This window comes from Spermophilus citellus, assembly GCF_964194105.1.
Source record: "Spermophilus citellus genome assembly, chromosome: 7".
Lineage (NCBI taxonomy): Eukaryota > Metazoa > Chordata > Mammalia > Rodentia > Sciuridae > Spermophilus > Spermophilus citellus.
The window spans coordinates 110102365-110125232 of NC_138188.1; the positions used below are offsets into that span (position 1 = coordinate 110102365).

General features: G+C 34.4%; 1 protein-coding gene across 11 annotated transcripts in view; it reads right to left on the minus strand.

The window, feature by feature from the left end:
* Window positions 1–22868, minus strand: part of LRCH3 (leucine rich repeats and calponin homology domain containing 3) — a 131107-nt gene that overhangs the window by 75640 nt on the left and 32599 nt on the right. The gene's annotated exons all lie outside the window — the stretch shown is intronic.

A 22868-nucleotide genomic window follows, 5' to 3' on the forward strand; every position in this document is an offset into this window, starting at 1 on the left:
TTGCAAATAAAGCAAATACTAAGGCATCTCCTATATATTAAAGATTATATCACTAAATTCCTAAGAGCCTAAGAAACAATTGGATCTCTAAAATTCACCTTCCCACAGCCAGGTTTTTAGAACGGCAAAACAAAACAAAACAAAAATACTACCCTTTTCTTTACCCCAAATTATCAGGGTTTGTCAAAAGGACTCAGTAATTTACGGCTCCCACTGCCCAAAGGTGAGACAATTTGAACTTTAATAAAAATAATTGCAATGGATTGAAATCCATCACAAATATCAAACTACACGAGTTTATAACAACACACCTCAAAAAAGATGACAGAACAGCAATCCATTATCCTGTACACTGATAAAATAAGGAGAAAAACCAAACATTTATCCTGCATTCCCTACATGACTTTATCAGTGAGCCAAATGGATGAAGAGAAGTATCCAAGGTTTTCCCAAGGGACAGAACCTGTGTCTAGTCAAGCTTCTGGATCAGTGGCAAACTTAATAGGAAATGCAAAGAATAAAGGACTATGTTGCTATAGTCATTATCCACTCAGATTTAATTCAGTATACTGTGAGATTCATTTGCTTACTACTGTTTTTTTCTTTCTGTAGGAAATCAGAAAAATAGTTTTCTCCCTGCCCCCTCCATTGCCTTTTTTTTTTTTTTTTTTTTTTGTGGTGCTGGGGATAGAACTCAGGCCCCTGAACATAGCTAGGCAAGCAATCTACCACTGAGCCCAGCCAAGAGGAAATCTTAAGTCTCTGTTGGGAATCATTTGGGAAGATCCTTAAATGAGAACATTCTCTAGATGGAAGACTTGGCTAATATATTCTCTGAATACCTGCACATATACAAATACCTTGTTTTAACCATAACAAATAAATGATATTTTGGCTAGATAATGACACAGTTCTTTTCTTAGTAATCTGTAGATGCTATTTAACTACTTTCTAGTTTCTAATGTCCTATAAAAAAGTTCAGTGCATATCTTATTACCTTTCTTTTGTAAGCATCTTGTTATGCCTGCATACCACCTTCAACACTTAGTCTGAAATGCAGTGAACTCATTTAATCCTTCTTTCCAAACCAGATTTGTCTATTTTATCTTTAGTGGATGCATCTCCTACAATGGTTCTTTCTACTTCTTTCTATTTTGATATATACACTTCTAATTACTCTTCTAGATTATGAATTTGAATTTAACAAAAATCATTCTCTCCACAAATTATAGAAAAGTTTTCCCTCATCCCTTCTTGTTTCAGTTCTTTTATGGTATAATTAGAAGCATGCCACTTTGTTTCTCAGGAGAATCTCAAGATAGTTTTGTTTTGCTTCTTAAACTTGTCACAAATCTCTTCCAGGAGTTCTACTTCACTGAAGTTAACTCATTCTGGATGTTTTCCTTGTTCACCCTTTCCTTGGCTATTCAAGTACTTTTATGAGGATTATGTTCTTTGATAATTCATGGCTCTCAGGTCAAGCTGCAAGGGTACAATGAATGGCAGTTAACACCAAACTAATAGAAACAACTTCTAAAAGAATTGAAATCAAGCTTTCCATCTGGGACAGAGCTAATTCTGTGAACTCACAAGTTTAAGATAACTGTCTTTTTGTTTGTTTGTAGTTGTAGATGGACAGAATGCCTTTATTTTATTTATTTTTATGTGGTGCTAAGGATTGAGCCCAGTGCCTTGCATATGCTAAGCAAATGCTCTACCATTGAGCTACAGCCCCAGCCCTGTCTATAGGCTTTTTTTGCCTTGTTTTCTGAGACCAACATGTCCCAAGACGCACACATTCCCTAAGGACTATGCCTGCCTGCCTTATGATAGTAACAGAAGTTGGTAAAGAGATCATTATTTTGCTAAAATGCCTCATCATGCTATATTCACTTGGACAAAATTAAAGCCCAGGTAATAGTAACCTTTGAGTACTTCAGACTAAAAATTTCCCCAAAAATCACCATGAATAACTTCTTTAATATGAAGTACAATTTTTATCAATTCCTATTTAAATTATATTAGTATACTTTTAAAAGTTGAAGAAAGAAATTATTAATGTCAATCACAAACTGCTCCTTAAATATTTAAGCTGAATCCAGTAAAGATAATTTCAGGCAACAAATTAAAATTAAGCAGAGGTTACCTTAGCTAAGCAGAGAAAGCTTAATATTTGTATTATAAACCTAAATTATTTAAAAGTCCAGTTTTGTCTCCAAACTAATGAGGGGGAAAAAATAGCTAGACATATACTAAGTTTAAATGCATGTCAATAAACAACTATTCCTTATTTTTTAAAAAAAATAAGGAATAGTTACTGATTAGAGAATTTAAAACATAATATGTCTACTTTTTTTGTGCCTGTGGTATTAGCAATGGAACTTAAGACCTCATGGATACTAGGCAAGAGTTCTACCATTGAGCTATATCCTAAGTCCTTCTTATTCTGAGATAGGGACTCACTAAATTGCTCAGGATGGTCTTGAACTTGCCAGCCACCCAACTGTTAGCTGGGATCACAGTATGCCATTGTGCCTGGCTAATTGGTCTACTTTTAAAATCATAATTTTTAAAGGTTCTCATGTTTTTGGCAAGTAGTTTCTTGTTTTAAATGAGTAATCTTTTTTTTAAAAAAATTAAATTGTAGATTGACACAATTTTTTTATTTTATTCATTTATTTTTATGTGGTGCTAAGGATCAAATCCAGTGCCTCATACATACTAGGCAAGCACTTTACCACTGAGCCACAACCCCAACCCCTTAAATGAGTTATCTTTTAATATGCTATAAAATCATAAATGAACAGACAGAATTAATAACTTGGGTAGATGGATCATCTTATGGAAAATACCACAAAATAATAGTCTGTAAAGGATATGTATTATCATAGTCTCTCAGAGGGAATAATTTTATAGCCAAAGAAATGTGATTAAAGAGGAAAAACAAATTTCATCCTTTTCAGCTAAAAAAAAAAAAAAAATTGAATGTTTTATTCCTAAATCTCTTTTCCCACTTTGTATCATGTATTAAATTATCATACTATACCTCATAAATATGTAAAATTATACCAATTTAAAAAAACTTTTCCAGTTATAAAAGCAATGCATTTTAACTTCATAAATATAAAAGACTGCATTGAAACATATATGCATTCAAAGAAGTGAAAAATATTCTATTCAATACCTAGAAGCCCCAGTGTAGCTGTTGCAGATGACCCCTTCCCCTCTCTCAAACATGTAACCAATTTACTAATTTTTGTGATAATTGTTTTCTTTTTTTAAAAAAAATACTTATTGTTTTTTAGTTGTAGATGGACATAATATCTTTATTTTATTTTTATGTGGTGCTGAGGTTTGAACCCAGGGCCTCACAAGTGCTAGGCGAGCGTTCTACCGCTGAGCCACAATCCCAGCCCCAGTGATAATTGTTTTCTTGATAGTTTTAGTTTTAACACTTTATAATCTGTAGGTTGGTCTTCTATATTAGTTTCCTATCACTGATGTGACAAACTACCACAAACTTGGCTGGTGCTGTAGCTCAGTGGCAGAGCGCTCATCTAGCATGTGTGAGACACTGGGTTCAATCCTTAGCACCACATAAAAAAGAAAACAAAGGCATTCTGTCCATCTACAACTACAAATTTTTTTTTTAATTTAAAAACTAATAAAATTTTTTTAAAAAAACCTACAAACTTCTTACTTCACAATTCTAAACATCAGACGTTAGAAATGGGCTCCTTAGGTGAAAATCAAGGTGTCAGTAGTGTTGAGTTTCTTTCTGGGGCCTCTAGGGCAGAATCCATTTCCTTCCCTTTCCAGCTTAGAAACTGCCCACATTGCTAGGCTCACAGCCCCATCCCTCCATCTTTATGGTAGTACTGTTAAGCCAAATCCTTCCCATGCAGTTATCTCTTGGCTATTCCTTCTCTGCCTCCCACATGTGCTCCTTGCTCCAATGGTAAGGATATTCTTATTTTAAGGTCAGCTGATTAGCAACCTTAATTCCCTTGCCATGTAATCTGATATATTCACAGGTTACAGGTATTGGGAGTAGACATCTACAAAATTCTGGATGGCACAATTCTGCCCTTCATACCTCTTAACTTTCTAAAAGCAAAAGAATACAACATGTGTATTCTTTTGTGGCTTTACTCAACATTTAGACCCATTCATGCAGTTGTATATTGCAGTAGTTCCTTCATTTATATTGTCTTCATAGTATTCTATTGTATGAATCTGCCACAATTTACTTAAGTATTCTACCAATGATGAGCACTTTGATTATAATACATTGATGTAGAAATATACATAGAAGTGAAAATACTGTGTAATAAGATACACAGGCGGAGGCAGGAGGATCTCAAGTTTGAGGCTTGCCTGGGGAACTTAGCAAGACCCTGTTTCAAAATTTAAAAATAAAAGATTTTTTTTAAAGGGCTGGAGTGTAGTCAGAGGAACTCCCCAGTACTCCTCCAAAAATTATATATGAATATATATATGTGTGTGTGTGTATATATATATATATATATATATATTTTTTTTTTTTAAACATCACAAGAGAATGCCTGTTTTCCAAAGTGGTTATATCAATTTAAAATCCATCAGCAGTGTACAAAGAGTTCTTGTGGCTGCACATTCTTGCCCATGCTTGTTAGTATATTTTATTTTTTGTACAGCAGCATCTCATTGTGATTTTAATTTTCATTTCTGATTATTAATTATATAGAACAGTTTTTCAAATGTTTATTGGCCCTCTAGAATTCCCTTCGCATAAGGTGACTATTTTGAGTGTTTTTTTTTTTTTTGTTTGTTTTGTTTTGCATTGCTGGAGATTGAGTCCTGAGCTTTGTGCATGTCAGACAAGAGCTCTACCACTGAACTACTCTCCCAGGTTAAGCCTTTTGGTATGTAAGAGATCTTATAAATTTCTGAGTCCTTGGTCAATTATATGTGTTATAAATATCTTCTTCCAATTTGTGGTTTAAAATTTCACTCTCCTTCTGGTATCATATGATGAAAGCCTTTGCTTTTAATAAAATTTTTTAAATTAATATTTTCCTTTATGGGTTTTTTTTCAGTTTTAAAAGAAATCTTTCCTTATCCCAAGGTCATAAAGATATTCCCTTCTATAAGTTTTACCGTTGTTCATCTCATTTAATTTATTAGGAATTAATCTCCTACTACAATTTGAGGGAGGAAGGCAACTTCATTTTTTTCCCATGGGAATATCCAATTGTTCCAGTGACAGTTACTGAAAAGACCATTTTCTGCTCCACTATTTCTCTATAATGCCTTTGTCAATCATCAGGTCTCTATATTTGTGTGGGCTTGTGGGGGGCTCTCTAATTGGTTCCATTGCTCTGTCTATCTTTATATCAGTACTACACAAACTTTGTGTGTGTGTGTTGCTGAGTACTGAACCTGGGCAAGTGTTCTACCATAGATCTGTATTCCTAGCCCAGTACTATACAATCTTAATTACTATAGTTTAGTGATAATTCTTTTTTTTTTAATTTTTAAAAATATTTATTTTATTTATTTATTTTTTTAGTTTTCGGCAGACACAACACCTTTGTTTGTATGTGGTGCTGAGGATCGAACCCGGGCCGCACACATGCTAGGCGAGCGCGCTACCGCTTGAGCCACATCCCCAGCCCTAGTGATAATTCTTGATATCTAGTAATAGTATGTCACCATCTATCCTAGCTGGCAACCTAATGCTGGGTTCACAAAATCTGACTATTCCAATAACTCGAGAAAATGACAAAGAAAGCACACAACCAGAAATACTTTTTTCAAGATTCCAGAGACAAGGGAAATGGATGGCACTAGAGCAGATTATGCTTAGTGAAGCTAGCCAATCCCTAAAAAACAAATACCAAATGTCTTCTTTGATATAATGAGAGCAACTATGAACAGAGCAGGGAGGAAGAGTAGGAATAAAAGAGTAACATTAAACAGAGACATGAGATGGGAGGGAAAGGGAGAGAAAAGGGAAATTGCATGGAAATGAAGGGAGACCCTCATTGCTATACAAAATTACATATAAGAGGTTGTGAGGGGAATGGGAAAATAAACAAGGAGAGAAATGAATTACAGTAGATGGGGTAGAGAGAGAAGATGGGAGGGGAGGGGAGGGGGGATAGTAGGGGATAGGAAAGGTAGCAGAATACAACAATTACTAATAGGGCATTATGTAAAATTGTGGATGTGTAACCAACGTGATTCTGCAATCTGCATTTGGGGTAAAATTGGGGGTTCATAACCCACTTGATTCTAATGTATGAAATATGATATGTCAAGAGCTTTGTAATGTTGTGAACAACCAATAAAAAAAAAAAAAAAAAAAAAAAAAGATTCCAGAGACAGCTCTTCGACCTTAAGTGTCCTTGGAAAGACAGAGAGCCACCGGAATTCTTTATTCTTACATAGGGAACACACAAGGGGAGGTTCAATGGAACACTCAATCTCACAAAAGGGCAAAGGGGTAGGATTACAAAGGAACAGGTGAGTGTAGCTCAATTCCTCTGGGTATTGCCTACTCCTAGGGCCACGCCTTGTTACCTGAGCAAGGGAAAATTCGCCCAAGTCATGGCCCTACCATGCCAGACTACAGTGATCTTTCAGATCCCAGTGGTGCATCAGGACTTTAAGGTGCGTGCATTTGAAGTGGCTCCCCACAATAGTAGTGGAGCATTACTTCCTCTTTGTAGTTCTGTCTGTTTTTTCCCCAGATAGAGTCTCCATGTGTTGCCCCAGGCTGGCTTCAAACTCCTGGACTCAAGTGATCCTCATGCCTCAGTGTTTTTAAGCAGATGGAAGTACAGCCACTGAACTGGCTCCTTTATAGTTCTTAAACTGTGTCTTGGCTTTCTAGGTCCTTTATACTTCCCTAGAAAATTTTAAATGGACCTATTATCATAATAAAAACCTTTTGAAATTTTTATTGGCATAACACTGATTCAACCAACTTGAGAAGAAACAACATCTTTGCAATATTGAATCTTTCAATCTATGAACATAGTTTAGTTTTCCATTATTAAAAAGCTTCTTTAATGCTTCTCAGTGAAGTTTTTTAATTTTCCTCTAAGAGGTCTTTCAAAAAAATATTTTGGTATATTCCCAAGTTCTCATAATTTTATGGAAGACATGTTTGAAGTTTTATTTTCTAACCATTTATTACTCATATATAGAAATAATTTAGTGTTCTGTTATTTGCTACCTAAATTTTTAAAATTATGTCTTCCTTGTGGAATTCAGTTTTTTGTAATTCTTAAAGTTACCTCTGTTATTCCTATTAATACTATTTGCTTTGAAATCTTTTCTTTTGTTGTGGTAGGCACACTTTAATGTGACTTCCATTATCCTTGTTTATACCTTGTACAATGCTTCTCCTCTGTTTAAGGGTGGGTGGAACTTGTTACCTGCTTCTAACCAATATGACAAAAGTGATATGATGTCTCCTTGGTGGTATGTTACATTATATAAGATTCCATCTTGCTAGCAGAATTGCTTCAGTCCCACAGCTGCAAGTAAATAAACTCTGTCAACAACCTGAGGGAGATTCTCTCCCCAGTTAAAGCTCCCTATGAGAACTCAGCCCTGGTCAACAAATTGATTGTGATCTTGTAGCAGATCCAAAGGCCAGCCTGGAATTCTAATTCAAAGGAACTGGGACATCTTTTAAGCTGCTAAATTTGTGGTAATTCGTTATAGGGTATAGAAAATTTATACAGTAAATATTTCCACAGAATACTTTTTTCTATTCTTCAATTTCAACCTTTCAGGATCCTTATGTTTGAATGTGTTTCTTATAAATAGTACATAAATAGCTCTTCCTATAAGCGGCCTGAGGTGATCTGTGAAAATGATCAGACCCAGAAAACCCCACAAAATCATACAACTCAAGAGGTTCAAATCTTCATGTTTACTTTAACAACACCTATGAAACTGGATATCTGAAAAGCCATCAAGTACCTGAAATGGCACTTTATTTTATTTTTTTTAATATTAACTATTGCTTTTTTTTAATCAATTTTTTTTAATTTTTTAAATATTTATTTATTTATTTTTTTAGTTTTCGGCGGACACACCAGGCCGCACGCATGCCAGGTGAGCGCGCTACCACTTGAGCCACATCCCCAGCCCTGAAATGGCACTTTAAAGAAGCAATGTGTGCTATATTGGCGTTACAATGGTGGAGTTGGGAGGTGTGCCCTAGCCAAATAGTGGGGCTGGACATAGGGACAGTGGCCCAAAAAGAGTGCTGAATTTTTGCTGCATATGCAGAGAATAATGCTGAACTTAAGGTACCCAAACCATAAATATCCTTAATATATATGCAACTTAGGTGGTTGCTCCAGATTTATATCATTGCCTTGCTCTCTATGATTAAATCTCTCATTTAAAGATTTATTTTAACGGGGTAGGAATCATGGTGGAATGAGTTAGACATCATTATCCAAAGTAATTGTATGAAGACACGAATGGTGTGAAAATACTTTGTGTACAATCAGTGACTTGAAAAATTGTGCTGTATATGTGTTATATGAAATAAATTGCATTCTGCCATTGTGTATAACAAATTAGAATAAATAATTTTAAAAAAGATTTATTTTGAAAACTTCTGTCTCCAGCAGCACAAAATTTTGTCTAAAGATTTTCATAAACATGGTCTGCTGTCTCACCACACTTCTGGTTTATCTTTATACTTTATTCCCCCAGTGCTTTCGAAAGAAACTTTTTCTTCTACCAATAGTCTGTAACTTTTTGTGTGCCATGGACCTTTTTGGTAGTATGGTTCATTATCCAAATGATTGCCTTATTAGTGGTTAATGTGGTTTGTTGCCTACTTTTGTAATGAGGGAAAATGTTAAATTTCAGAAGTTGAAACAATGATAAAGTTGACAAAACAAAAACAAAAAATAATTTATATTTAACATAATTATCCCTTATGTTTGGATTTTTAAAAGGGCTGTGTTATTTGTGACAGATACAGTTCACTGATCTTTGAATATCTGTGCTCTCTTCTTTTTTACTATGAGAATCTCAATTGTGTTGAAAAGTGTCAAGTGTGGAAAAATTGTGCTCTATATGTGTAATATGAATTGTAATGCATTCTGCTATCTTATACAACAAATTAAAATTTAAAAAATGTAAAGTGCAAACTAAACCAAAACAGTCCCATTTTATTAATCATTAAAGTCAAAACTAAGGAAATAAAGACATAATTTTTATGAATTTTGACTTGGTACCTAACCTTGATACAGAAAATTCTCACTTATAGACAGTGAGAATTTGATTTTATATGTAAATTGAATGTTTGAAAGTTACCTCTTGTTTTACCAAAAAGGGAAAAAGATTTCTTAGCTTTGGGGACTAAATTTACGATAATGTCATTGAAAATTTTATATATTTGAAAATATGCTTCTTTTCCATTTTTTTCCTATCTTAGTACATGATGCTTTTGTCCACACAGTTCCTTAAATCAGCATTTTGGAGTAATTCCAACAGCTTTCTCTTTTCCCCAATCTAATCTTATCAATAAAAAAAGTTAGTGTCTTGGCCCAAGACATTATAATAATCCATGCATTTCTCTTATTCTCCTCTATCATTGCCTCTTAAGATTATTCTAATGAATCAAATCAAATAACACTTAGAAAATTTATATAGAGTAAAATGCAAAAACATCAGCATACACCAGATTCCTAAAGGTGACAGCAACAGATCAAAAATGAACAGCCAGGCTGGGTGATGCACACCTGTAATTCCAGCAGCTTGGGAGGCTGAGACAGGAGGATTGCAGGTTCAAAGCCAGCTTCAGCAACTTAGTGAGGCTCTAAGCAACTCAGTGAGACCCTGTCTCTAAATAAAATGCAAAAAAGGGCGGAGGATGTGGCTCAGTGGTTAAGTGCTCCTGGGTTCCATACTTGGTACCAAAAATAGAGAGAGAAAAACATAAGAACAAATAACAACTCCTTCCAATTATGCTCTACTTTTAAAAGGCAGAAAAATATATTATATAATTACATATATATTTAAGATTTGTATTAAAATATTTAAAAGTTTCCTTTCCTTCCTTATCCTGGAGAGGTTACTGTATGTTTGTGTCTCTAGAGTTAGCCCCTTTGACTTCACACATACAGATAATACCAGTATTGTTACACAAGCCTCGTAAGTTTCCATCTCTGTCAGTGTAATCAATCTTAGGTTGTTTTCTAGACTGCAAGCTCAACTGAGATTTGCCAAGTACTATAAAAAGCCACAAACTGGATCATAAAAAGTTTTTCAATTAAGCTATTAAGTTACTTCTATGTATCATATTCTGAATGTGGCCTTGGTCTTTCAAAAGCCATTCTCTTTTCTTCTAATGTGAGTGACACAAGCCAACAACTCTTATCAATCTTTGGTATTGCCCTTGAAAGTATAATTCAGTTAACCAAAGCACAAAAAGCCTGTTTTGGTCTGATACATTTATAAATATGAGACATTTTTGGGTACAAGGAAATATCACAGATGTTTCAATTGATTAAAATAAATATTACAACGAAAAAAGTTTATCTCTTTTGCAAACTCCTTATTATTTTCTTGATTTACAAAAAGCTTACCCTCAAAATTAAACTTATTCTAAAGATATTTAGGTTTTTAAATAATATGCTAAGCAAAAAAAAAAAAAAAAAAAAAAGCCTAAAAATTTAGCTGCACACCTATAACCCCAGTTACTTTGGAGGCTGAACAGGAGGCTTTTGAGTGCAAGATCAGCCTGGGCAAGACTCAAGAGTGAGAGTTAGGGGTGGGGCAGGGGCGGAGGGAGGAATCTAAACTACAATAAAAAACTAAAAAAATCTTTAATATAAATGGGAGAAGAAGCCTAAGTTTGATCACTTTATGCTCACACAGCAAATTTTATTATTATTCCTGATAGACAAATCATAATTGTATACATTTACAGGTTATACTGTGATATTTTATGTATACAATGTGGAATGATTAAGATACAATTTTACTTTTATGGTTTTTTGGTTTGAAGAAATACTATATAAGCTTCTGGGCATGGTGGTATACACCTGTGATCCTAACAACTCAGGAGGATTTGGGATCACAATCCTCCTGCTGAGGCAGGAGGATTGCAAGTTTGAGGTTAGCCTCAGCAATTTAGCTAGCAAGACCCTGTATCAAAATAAAGCATAATAAAAAGGACTTGGGCTGTAGCTCAGTGCTAAGTGCCCTGAGTTCTATCTCCAGTACTGAAAAAAAAAAAAAGTACTTTATAACCTGGATTGAAAATAATTTATTTTCTAAGGAGATTGAGGCAGGCAAATTGCTTGAGCCCAAATGTTCAAGGCCAGCTTGGGCAATATTCTAAGTCCCTATCTTGGGAATGGGGGGTAATAGAGAAAGAGGAAGAAGAAAAGACAATTTATTTCCAAATAAGTAAGTATTGTGGTAAAATAAAACAAATCTAACTATTAAGTAGAACAAAATGTTTACCTATAGATACATATTTTATGATTAAAAAACAGCTTCAGAGACATATTTCTTCCATTTTTACTGTAACACTATTCACAATAGCCAATAAATGGAAACAAGTGTCTATCAACTGATGAAAGGATAATGAAAATATGGTACATATATGGGATGGAGTATTATTCAGCCATAAAAAAGAAATGAAATTTTGCCATCTGTGACAATATGGTGAAATTGAAGATGATTTTATAAAGTAAAATAGGCACAGAAAGACAAGTACTGCACAATTTCACGTGGAATATAAATAATGGTTGGTCTCATAGAAGATGAGAGTACAACAGTTGTTACCAGAGGCTGGGAGTGTAGGAGGGTGGGAGGGAAGGGGAGAGATACTAAGTTATGGTTAAATAGGAGAAAGAGGTTCTGGTAAGCTCCTGCACAGGAGGACAGGGGGACGACATATCTCAAAGACAGAAGACAGGAGTTTGAATGTTTTTACCACAAGAAATAAAAGTTTACAGAGATAAATATGTTTAACCTAATTTAAACATTATACAATGTATAATATGTTAATATCACCTTATATTCCATAAATATGTACACTATCATATGTATTAGTTAAATAAATTTAAAGAAAAATTAAAATAAATAACTGACTAAATAGATACACAAATGAAAACAAAAGATGTAAATAAATACATAAAATCTGAGATGAATTACAACTGTAAAAACATAGTGCTTCAGGAATATTTACAATATAAAGGCCTTAGACTTTTTATCTATCCTGATGTACAAAAATGTTTAATTCATGATATTCCTTTCTATTTAAAAATATACATGCAAATTTATTTATTTATTTATCTCTTATCTGCATGGATTTACAGATTTTCATTTTACTCAGTGGTTTATATAATCCAGTAAAGTCCTTATCTATTTTAGTGCTCATATTGTCCCAGACTTATGCTTATGGGAATTCTGCTTCAGACTAGCTGCTGTATCTTTTTGATATGTCACCATTAAAGAAAACAAAACAAACAAACAGAAATTCCTTTTATTCTGGTACAAGATGTTTCAGGCTTATATTGTAACTTCTTTGCCCTAGTTTTGAAATCAGCTATTCCTTACCTTTGTGTAACAGAAACTTTTGTGGCAAGTAGAATTGAGTGTGGGGGGAGAGGAGGAGATAAACCAGCAATTCTGAAGGTAAATGCAGAATTAAATGAATGCTACTGTTTTAAACTACTAAATTTTGGAGGGTTTTTGAGTGGCTCATTAAGCATCAACAGAAAAGCAAACCAGAAATTGGTACCTAAAGTGGAGTACTACCCTAACAAAACCCTAAAACATCTGGCACTGGCTTTAGAATCTTAGGGGCCTCACAGGATAAGTGGTCGCTGGAAGATAGTAAAAATAACAACAACAACAACAAAAATATTGCTACTGAAGACCACAGAAGAGGACTCTAGTCCTGCTCTAGCAGAACAATTAGAGAAACAAACTATAATGAATAGTAAAGTGATATAAAAGGTACTTAATGGTTTTAAAATACCTATAAGTACATGTGGCTTTGGGAGACTTCTGTTTTTTGAAGTTAGGAAATATATGACAACAAAAATCACTAAATGTTAATCTTAAATTCTTGGGGATAGTGCTGGGGATTGAAGCCAGGGCACTGGGCATGCTAAACATGTGTTATTGAGTTTCACCCCAAGCCCTCTATCTTAATAATAAGAAAAGATATGCACATATTTAGATATATACATATATAGTCCAGTAATTTTCTGCCTAATTTTTCTCCCCTCATTTATTTTTAGGTATTATTCAAATACATTATATATTTTTCCTTTTCATATAATGCAACGGAAACAAGAAAGGGCAAACTTGGAGGCTACGGCAGGAGGTTCCCAAATTCAAACTCAGCTTCAGCAACTAGTGAGGTCCTAAGCAATTTAGTGAGAACCCCTGTCTCAAAAAATAAAAAGTGGGCTGAGGATGTGGCTCAGTGGTTAATCCCCAGTACCAGGAAAAGAAAAGAAAAAAACAGATTGAAAAACAAACAATGGACTCAATTTTAGAGTCTACAAACTTCTACAATAGTTTTTCCTCCTTTAAAATGTCTTAAATTGCCATGCATAGTAGTGCATGCCGGTTATCCCAGTGGCTCCGGAGGCTGAGGCAGTAGGATCTCAAGTTCAAAGTCACAGCAAAAGTGAGGCGCTAAGCAACTCAGTGAGACTCTGTCTCTAAATAAAAACACAAAATAGGGCTGGGAATATGGTTCAGTGGTTGAGTGCCCCTGAGTTCAATCCCTGGTACCCCCCCCCACCAAAAAAAAAAAAAGTCTTAAATTTTTCAACTTTCAAGATTGCTGATCACATAATCTGCCAAAATGTTTTTTTAATTTTTTTAAATTTTTTTTAGTAGTTGTGTATGGACAGCATATCTATACTTTGTTTATTTTTTATGTGATGCTAAGGATTGAGCCCAGAACCTCACATATGCTAGGCCCCTCTTCTTTCTTTTTTCCCTTTCTTTCTTTCTGATTTGGCACTGGAGATTCCAATCAGGACTTTATACACGCCAAGTAGGTGCTCTACCACTGAGCTACATGCTCAGGCCTTTTACAATTTTTTAAAATTTTCAGAAAGAGAATTGCAAAGTTGCCCATGCTGGCCTTGAACTTCCAATCTTCCTATGTTAGCCTCTTGCCTCAACCTTCCAAGTAGGTGTAATTACAGGCATGTGCTAAAAAGGTTTTCAAAACCATACCCTGAAACAATTAAAGAAAAATATTTAATTGAGATGAATTGAGGTTGTACTCCTGGCTCTACAATTTATTGCCACCTTAATCTCTAGAACACTACAGAATCTCCCTCCCTAGCAAGTTCACTGCCATGCTTTAACGTATCTTACCTTTTTTTGGTAGGTGACACATGCTAAGAGGTACTCTATTCTAAATTATCTCTTTTACTAACAGTTCGATAGTTTTATAATTTTATTAATTAGAAGCTACTTTCTGGAAACAACATGCAACCCAAAGACATAACAGAAATGTATATTCTGGTTTTTGTTTGTTTGTTTGAATGGTGCTGGGGATAGAACCTGGGGCCTCACACATGCCAGGCAAGTGCTATCAATGAGCTACACCCCAGCCCTAAATGTGCATTCTTAATCCTGGGAAAAACTACTGGGAAACACTTATTAACTGCCAAGGCATTTTCTCTCTAGCTAGTTTCCTGTCTACTTCTGTTGGAGGCTATGAAGATCACAAGGAAAAGAAAGGCAACATAATTACTTTACTGATATGATACTGTATACGTCTCATAAGTGGCAAGAAAAAGAGAAAAAGAAATCTTTAAAAATGCCAGATTCCTTATATTACAATGGCTTGTTAATAGCAAAAATTTTTAAAATAATTACAAATATTTAAGCAATATTTCAATGTTTAACTCAATAAAAACTTCATTTCTCCTTAGAAGCTGGCACAATTTCAACTTTTCTTTCAGATATAGACACATTTTTCAGATGTAGTATTTCAGATTGTAGTATTGCAATCATCACTCTTGATTCTTCCTAAATTGCCTGAAGTAACTTTCTTTTTTTCACAGACAAGTGACTTTTATTCCACAGGAGCCTAAGATCACAACTGACCCACTCTATCCAGTTATACTCTTTTTCACTCCTATTCTTCTTACTTTCATTCATGAGCTCTCAGAAAAATTGATATGGTGACATATCTGTTAAAAGGAACCACTTATCTGGATCACAACCAAAGTAAATTCAGTTGAACTAATCAATACAAATATTTTCAATTTAAATAACTTATTATTCTATATACCCACAACAGATAATGTTGAAATCATTCAGTTCTACATGGAGTTCAGTTTTGCCAGCTGTTCTGTATAAGCAAGTAATATAAAGTACACAAGGAAAAGGAACCAAAGAACATACTTCCCAAACCTCTTGTTTAAAAAAATAGATTCTGGGTCATTGTGTACTGTGTGTTATCATAAATGTCTGTAGTCAGACACTTTTAAGTATGCTCAGTTCACAATGTTCTCAATTTCATTCTCTCTCATTCAGAGGTGCTGACCATTCCTCCCTCTCAGATTTTCAGTCATATGTGCCAGCCATTTTTAACCTTGGGATCCTCTCAAAGTAATAGTGAACTTTGAGCTCCCCAAGTCATGATAATTTGGTAAATTCCTGCCCCTCCTTCAAAGAACCATCTCTTTATACTTCCCCTGATTTGCACTCAGGTTCTTATGTTGTATTCCATTACTCCACCACAATCGTTATCACATGGTGTTCCTCATTAAGTTAAAAATTTCTTGAGACCAAGACGTTTTGTGGCGTTTGCAACTAACAAAACACATTATTCTCAGGCTTTTCAAGGAGATTCTGGGGACAGAACCCAAAGACTCACCCATTCTAGGAGAGCTCTTTACCACTGAGGTACATCCCAGCCCCGTTTATTTGTATTTTTTTGAGACACAGTCTCCTCTGGGTCAGCCTTATACTTGCAATCTGCCTGCCTCAGCCTTCCAATCTCAGGTTTATTAAAAGATCAAATTTATTTTCTGGAATTAAGTTAACTTAGTGTGCTAACACTGGATATTTCATGTTAATCAAATCTCTAAGTTGCTATTTTATATCTTTTCTTAAAATTAGATAAAGTATTTCTGAATAAACAGTTCATTTGGCATGAACTAAACAATTAATTTTGAAAATGGGGGCTCCATGAACGGAGGCACCAGAAAGGATAAAGGATACTGTTAAACAGAAAATGTTGTGGAAACACATCTACACATCCTGTCAGATCACATTTATGCTGTCACCCAATGCTCTGCAATAGGAATTATAAATAAGGTGGGTAATCTGATAAAGAATTAAAATCCAGAATATAAAAAGTACCCCCTAAAACTCATAATAATAATATTTAAAAGACATTTAAAAATGGGCAAAGGATTTGAACATTTTTCCAAATAAGATATACAAATGATCAATAAATGTAAGAAAAAGTTTCTCAGTATTACCAATTATTAGGGAAATACTAATCAAAGCCATAATGAGATACCACTTCTCACCCCATCAGAATGGCTACAGGAAAAAAAAAATTAGAAAATAATAAGTGACGGGAAGGAGACGGAGACACTGAAACACTTGCATAGTGATGGTGGGGAGTAAAATGGTGGAGCCACTGTAGAAAAGAATATAAAATTTCCTCAAAAAATTAAGTACAGAAATGTGTTTATGATACATAGATCCAGCAATTCTACTTATGTATATACATCAAAAATATCTGAAGTCAAAAACTTGAACATTATTTGTATGTCAATATTCACAGCAATATTATTCACAAAAGCCAAAAGATATAAATAACCCAAATGTCCATCAGTAAATGAAAGAAAAAACAAAATTTGGCATATGCATACAATATAACATTATTCAGCCTTAAAAAAGGAACATAGTTCTGATACATGTTTCAACATGGATGAACCTTGAAAACATAGTAAGTGAAATAGGCCACATCTCAAAGGATAAATATGTCTGATTCCATTTACATGAGGTGCCTAAAATATTCAAAGTCATGAATACATAAAGTAGGATGGTTACCAGGAGCTGGGGTGGGAGGAAGGAATGAGGAGTAGTTGTTTAATTGATATAGAGTTTAAAATGATGAAAACGTTTTATAGACAGAGTCATGATGATTATACGACCATGTGACTGTACTTAATACCAGTAAACTATACACTTAAAATAGTTAAAATGATAAATTTATGTATATTTTCATCAAATATGTTGTAATGAAAATAGAGAAGAAATGTAATCCATCTTTTTTTAGTGATGTCTGTTACAAATCTCTAAAATCATAGACTTTTCTAATAAATATGCTTCATCAATAAACTGAACATTACACAAATCACAGCACCAAAAATCCAAAGTATTCCTGAATTTCAAATCTCAAAAATTAATACTACAATTGTATAAGAGAGACTGGAAGTTGTTTATTCAATTCTTTCCTTCCTAACTCCATCTTTCTTTGTAGGGGAAAAAATGTTTTAATATTTTCTTCTATTCAGTCATGTAATTCTGACAGTAAGATTTATTTCTTTAAACCTCAATAACTAAGCCAGGAAAACTTAGGTTCCTTCCAGTCCAAATATAGTTTAATGGTTTGAACAGTATGGTATTTATTAAGAAATGCCAGCACTCAAAAGTCTTAAGTTCTTCTAATAACTCCTTCAGGCCATCCCGCACAATGACATCATCCTTATCAAATAAAGCCCTTCATGCAATATCCACATACAGTACCATCACTTTGTATGAGAACAGTCATTGCTATGAATGTAAAAAGTATCAGATATTATGAAAAATAATCTGTAAAAGATTTTTTTAAACACTGAGCAATATAAAATTTAAAAGAATATTCTAGGAATAATATCCTTTAATACATAATAAAATGGTAAATGCAAAGTATAAAAAACTTCTAAAATACATTCAATATGAAATATGATAAAAAGTAAAATTCTTAAGGTCAAATCCTTAGAGTATTATTTAACACTAATTATTTAAAATATTAATCTATAACTATCTAACAAACTACAATGATATTATTCATGGTGCTTCCCATAAGCTAAAGAATATCAGTCAGAAAGAACATATAATTGCCTGTCAAATAAAGGTATTTTGATGACTGTTGATAGTTTCTATACTTTTGAAACTTTCCTTTCAAATCTACCACATTATAAAAACACTCTGTACTTAGGTATTTTCTTTTTGTTTTCAAAAACTATGTTTATAAAAATTTTGTTAATATAAAATGCAATAAAAATCATTTCATTTTAGCCATTATTATGTAACCCAGGAAGGTCAGAAAGAAAATGTTTTCTAATGCTTTTCCTTTTGAAGTCATGTTATTTTTATATGACTTACAGTTTATCTTTTAAAAATTGTTAATTTTAATTAAAGAAGTAAATTTATTTAATTATAAAGAAATGCCAACTGGTGATTTCTGCTTCCAGGAAGAAGGATAGATGTATTTTTCCATATTGCTTCTGCTAAGTACAACTAAAAACTCTGGATATTATATATATGTCCATTATAAAATAGACATAAGATGACTCTAAAAGCTTGAAGAAAGATGGCTAGTGACTTTAGGATGCAAGGAACAACAGTGTTGAGTTCACTGGTTTGTATTTGTTTCTTTTGTCTCACATATCCCAGACTTGGAGCTGACATCTCCAAGTTGCCAACCCCAAAACACCAACAAGACAAAGAAAACAAAAACAAAGTCCCCAACAAAACCCTGCTTTCCTTAGCCAAAAGACCAGAAAAGGAGCAGTTAGCAAAACAGAAAATCTTCTTTTTTTTGTTTTGAAGCCAAGGGTATTTAATGACTCAGTGATGATATTTTAAATGAAGTCATGTTTTTTTTTTGTTCATTTTTAAATTTTTTTTATTTTATTGTTGGTTGTTCAAAACATTACATAGTTCTTAATATACCACATTTCACAGATTGATTCAAGTGGGCTATGAACTCCCATTTTTACCCCATATACAGATTGCTGTGTCACATCAGTTACATTTCCATTGATTTACAAATTGCCTTTCTAGTGACTGATGTATTCTGCTGTCTATCCCATTCTCCACTATCCCCCCTCCCCTCCCCTCCCCTTCTCTCTCTCCACCCCCTCTACTATAAATCGTTTCTTCCACTTATATAATTTTTCTCCTACCCCTCCTTTCCTCTTATATGTAATTGTGTATAACCCTGAGGCTCACCTTCCAATTCCATGCAGTTTCCCTTCTCTCTCCCTTTCCCTCCCGCCTCTCATCCCTGTTTAATGTTAATCTTCTTCTCAAGCTCTTCTTCTCTACCCTGTCCTTGGTTACTCCCCTTATATCAAAGAAGACATTTGGCATTTGTTTTTTAAGGATTGGCTAGCTTTGCTTAGCATAATCTGCTCTAATGCCATCCATTTCCCTCCAAATTCTATGATTTTGTCATTTCTTATTGCAGAGTAATACTCCATTGTGTATAAATGCCACATTTTTAATCCATTCATCTATTGAAGGGCTTCTAGGTTGGTTCCACAATCTTGCTATCGTGAATTGTGCTGCTATGAACATCGATATAGCAGTGTCCCTGTAGCATGCTCTTGTTAGGTCTTTAGGGAATAGACCGAGAAGGGGAATAGCTGGGTCAAATGGTGGTTCCATTCCCAGCTTTCCAAGAAATCTCCATACTGCTTTCCAAATTGGCTGCACCATTTTGCAGTCCCACCAACAATGAACAAGTGTACCCATTTCCCCGCATCCTCGCCAGCACTTATTGTCGTTGGACTTCTTAATGGCTGCCAATCTTACTGGAGTGAGATGGTATCTTAGGGTGGTTTTGATTTGCATTTCTCTGACTGCTAGCGATATTGAGCATTTTTTCATGTACTTGTTAATTGATTGTATGTCCTCCTCTGAGAAGTGTCTGTTCAGGTCCTTGGCCCATTTGTTGATTGGGTTATTTGTTATCTTATTATCTAAGTTTTTGAGTTCTTTGTATACTCTGGATATTAGGGCTCTATCTGAAGTGTGTGGAGTAAAGATTTGTTCCCAGGATGTAGGCTCCCTGTTTATCTCTCTTATTATTTCTTTTGTTGAGAGAAAATTCTTTAGTTTGAGTAAGTCCCATTTGTTGATTCTAGTTGTTAACCCTTGCGCTATGGGTGTCCTATTGAGGAATTTGGAGCCCGACCCCACAGTATGTAGATCATAGCCGACTTTTTCTTCTATCAGACGCCGTGTCTCTGATTTAATATCGAGCTCCTTGATCCATTTTGAGTTAACTTGTGTGCATGGCGAGAGAAAGGGATTCAGTTTCATTTTGATGCAAATGGATTTCCAGTTTTCCCAGCACCATTTGTTGAAGATGCTATCCTTCCTCCATTGCATGCTTTTAGCCCCTTTATCAAATATAAGATAGTTGTAGTTTTGTGGATTGGTTACTGTGTCTTCTATTCTGTACCATTGGTCCACTCGCCTGTTTTGGTACCAGTACCATGCTGTTTTTGTTACTATTGCTCTGTAGTATAGTTTGAAGTCTGGTATCGCTATACCGCCTGATTCACACTTCCTGCTTAGCATTGTTTTTGCTATTCTGGGTCTTTTATTATTCCATATGAATTTCCTGATTGTTTTATCTATTTCTACAAGAAATGCTGTTGGGATTTTGATTGGGATAGCATTGAACTTATAGAGAACTTTTGGTAATATCGCCATTTTGATGATGTTAGTTCTGCCTATCCATGAACAGGGTATATTTTTCCATCTTCTGAGGTCTTCTTCTATATCTCTCTTTAGGGTTCTGTAGTTTTCATTCTATAGGTCTTTCACCTCTTTTGTTAGGTTGATTCCCAAGTATTTTATTTTTTGGGGGGATATTGTGAATGGAGTAGTTGTCCTCATTTCCGTTTCCGAGGATTTCTCGCTGATATACAGGAATGCATTTGATTTATGCGTGTTGATTTTATATCCTGCCACTTTGCTGAATTCATTTATTAACTCTAATAGTTTCTTTGTAGACCCTTTTGGGTCTGTTAGGTATAGAATCATATCGTCTGCAAATAGTGATAATTTAAGTTCTTCTTTTCCTATTTTTATGCCTTTAATTTCTTTTGTCTGTCTAATTGCTCTGGCCAGTGTTTCGAGGACTATGTTGAACAGAAGTGGTGAGAGAGGGCATCCCTGTCTTGTACCAGATCTTAGAGGGAATGCCTTCAATTTTTCTCCATTCAGAATGATGCTGGCCTGTGGCTTATCATAGACTGCTTTTACAATGTTGAGGTATGATCCTGTTATCCCTAATTTTTCTAGAGTTTTGAACATAAAGGGATGCTGTACTTTGTCAAATGCTTTTTCTGCATCTATCGAGATGATCATATGGTTCTTATTTTTAAGTCTATTGATGTGGTGAATAACATTTATTGATTTCCGTATATTGAACCAGGCTTGCATCCCAGGGATGAATCCTACTTGATCATGGTGTATAATTTTTTTGATACGATTTTGAATCCGATTCGCCAGGATTTTATTGAGGATTTTTGCATCTAGGTTCATTAGAGATATTGGTCTGTAGTTTTCTTTCTTTGAAGTGTCTCTGTCTGGTTTAGGTATCAGGGTGATGTTGGCCTCGTAGAATGTCTTTGGAAGTTCTCCCTCTTTTTCTATTTCCTGAAATAGCTTGAAAAGTATTGGTGTTAGTTCCTCTTTAAAGGTTTTGTAAAACTCTGCTGTATACCCGTCCGCTCCTGGGCTTTTCTTAGTTGGTAGTCTTTTGATGGTTTCTTCTATTTCCTCTATTGTTATTGGTCTGTTTAGGCTGTCTATATCTTCCTGACTCAATCTGGGCAGATCATATGACTTAAGAAATTTATCGATGCCTTCACTATCTTCTATTTTATTGGAGTATAAGGATTCAAAGTAATTTCTGATTATCTTCTGTATTTCTGAAGTGTCTGTTGTGATATTGCCTTTTTCATCCCGTATGCTAGTAATTTGGGTTCTCTCTCTTCTTCTCTTCGTTAGCATGGCTAAGGGTCTGTTGATTTTATTTATTTTTTCAAAGAACCAACTTTTGGTTTTGTCAATTTTTTCAATTGTTTCTTTTGTTTCGATTTCATTAATTTCAGCTCTGATTTTAATTATTTCTTGCCTTCTACTTCTTTTGCTGTTATTTTGCTCTTCTTTTTCTAGGATTTTGAGATGATATATGAGATCGTTTATTTGTTGGTTTTTTCTTTTTTTAAGGAATGCGCTCCAAGCAATGAATTTTCCTCTTAAAACTGCTTTCAATGTGTCCCATAGATTCCGATATGTTGTGTCTGTGATTTCATTTAACTCTAAGAAGTTTTTAATTTCCTCCTTAATGTCTTCTATAACCCATTGATCATTCAGTAACCTATTATTCATTCTCCAAGTGATGCATGATTTTTCCTTCCTTCTTTTATCGTTGATTTTCAGTTTCATTCCATTATGATCAGATAAGATGCATGGTATTATTTCTACTCCTTTATATTGTCTAAGAGTTGCCCTGTGACATAATATATGATCTATTTTTTGTGAAGGATCCATGTGCTGCTGAGAAAAAAGTGTAACTGCTTGATGTTGGGTGATATATTCTATATATGTCGATTAAGTCTAGGTTGTTAATTGTGTTGTGGAGTTCTATAGTTTCCTTATTTAACTTTTGTTTGGAAGATCTGTCTAGTGGTGAGAGAGGTGTGTTGAAGTCTCCCATGATTATTGTATGGTGGTCTATTAGACTCTTGTACTTGAGAAGAGTTTGCTTGATGAACGTAGCTGCACCATTGTTTGGGGCATATATATTTATGATTGTTATGTCTTGT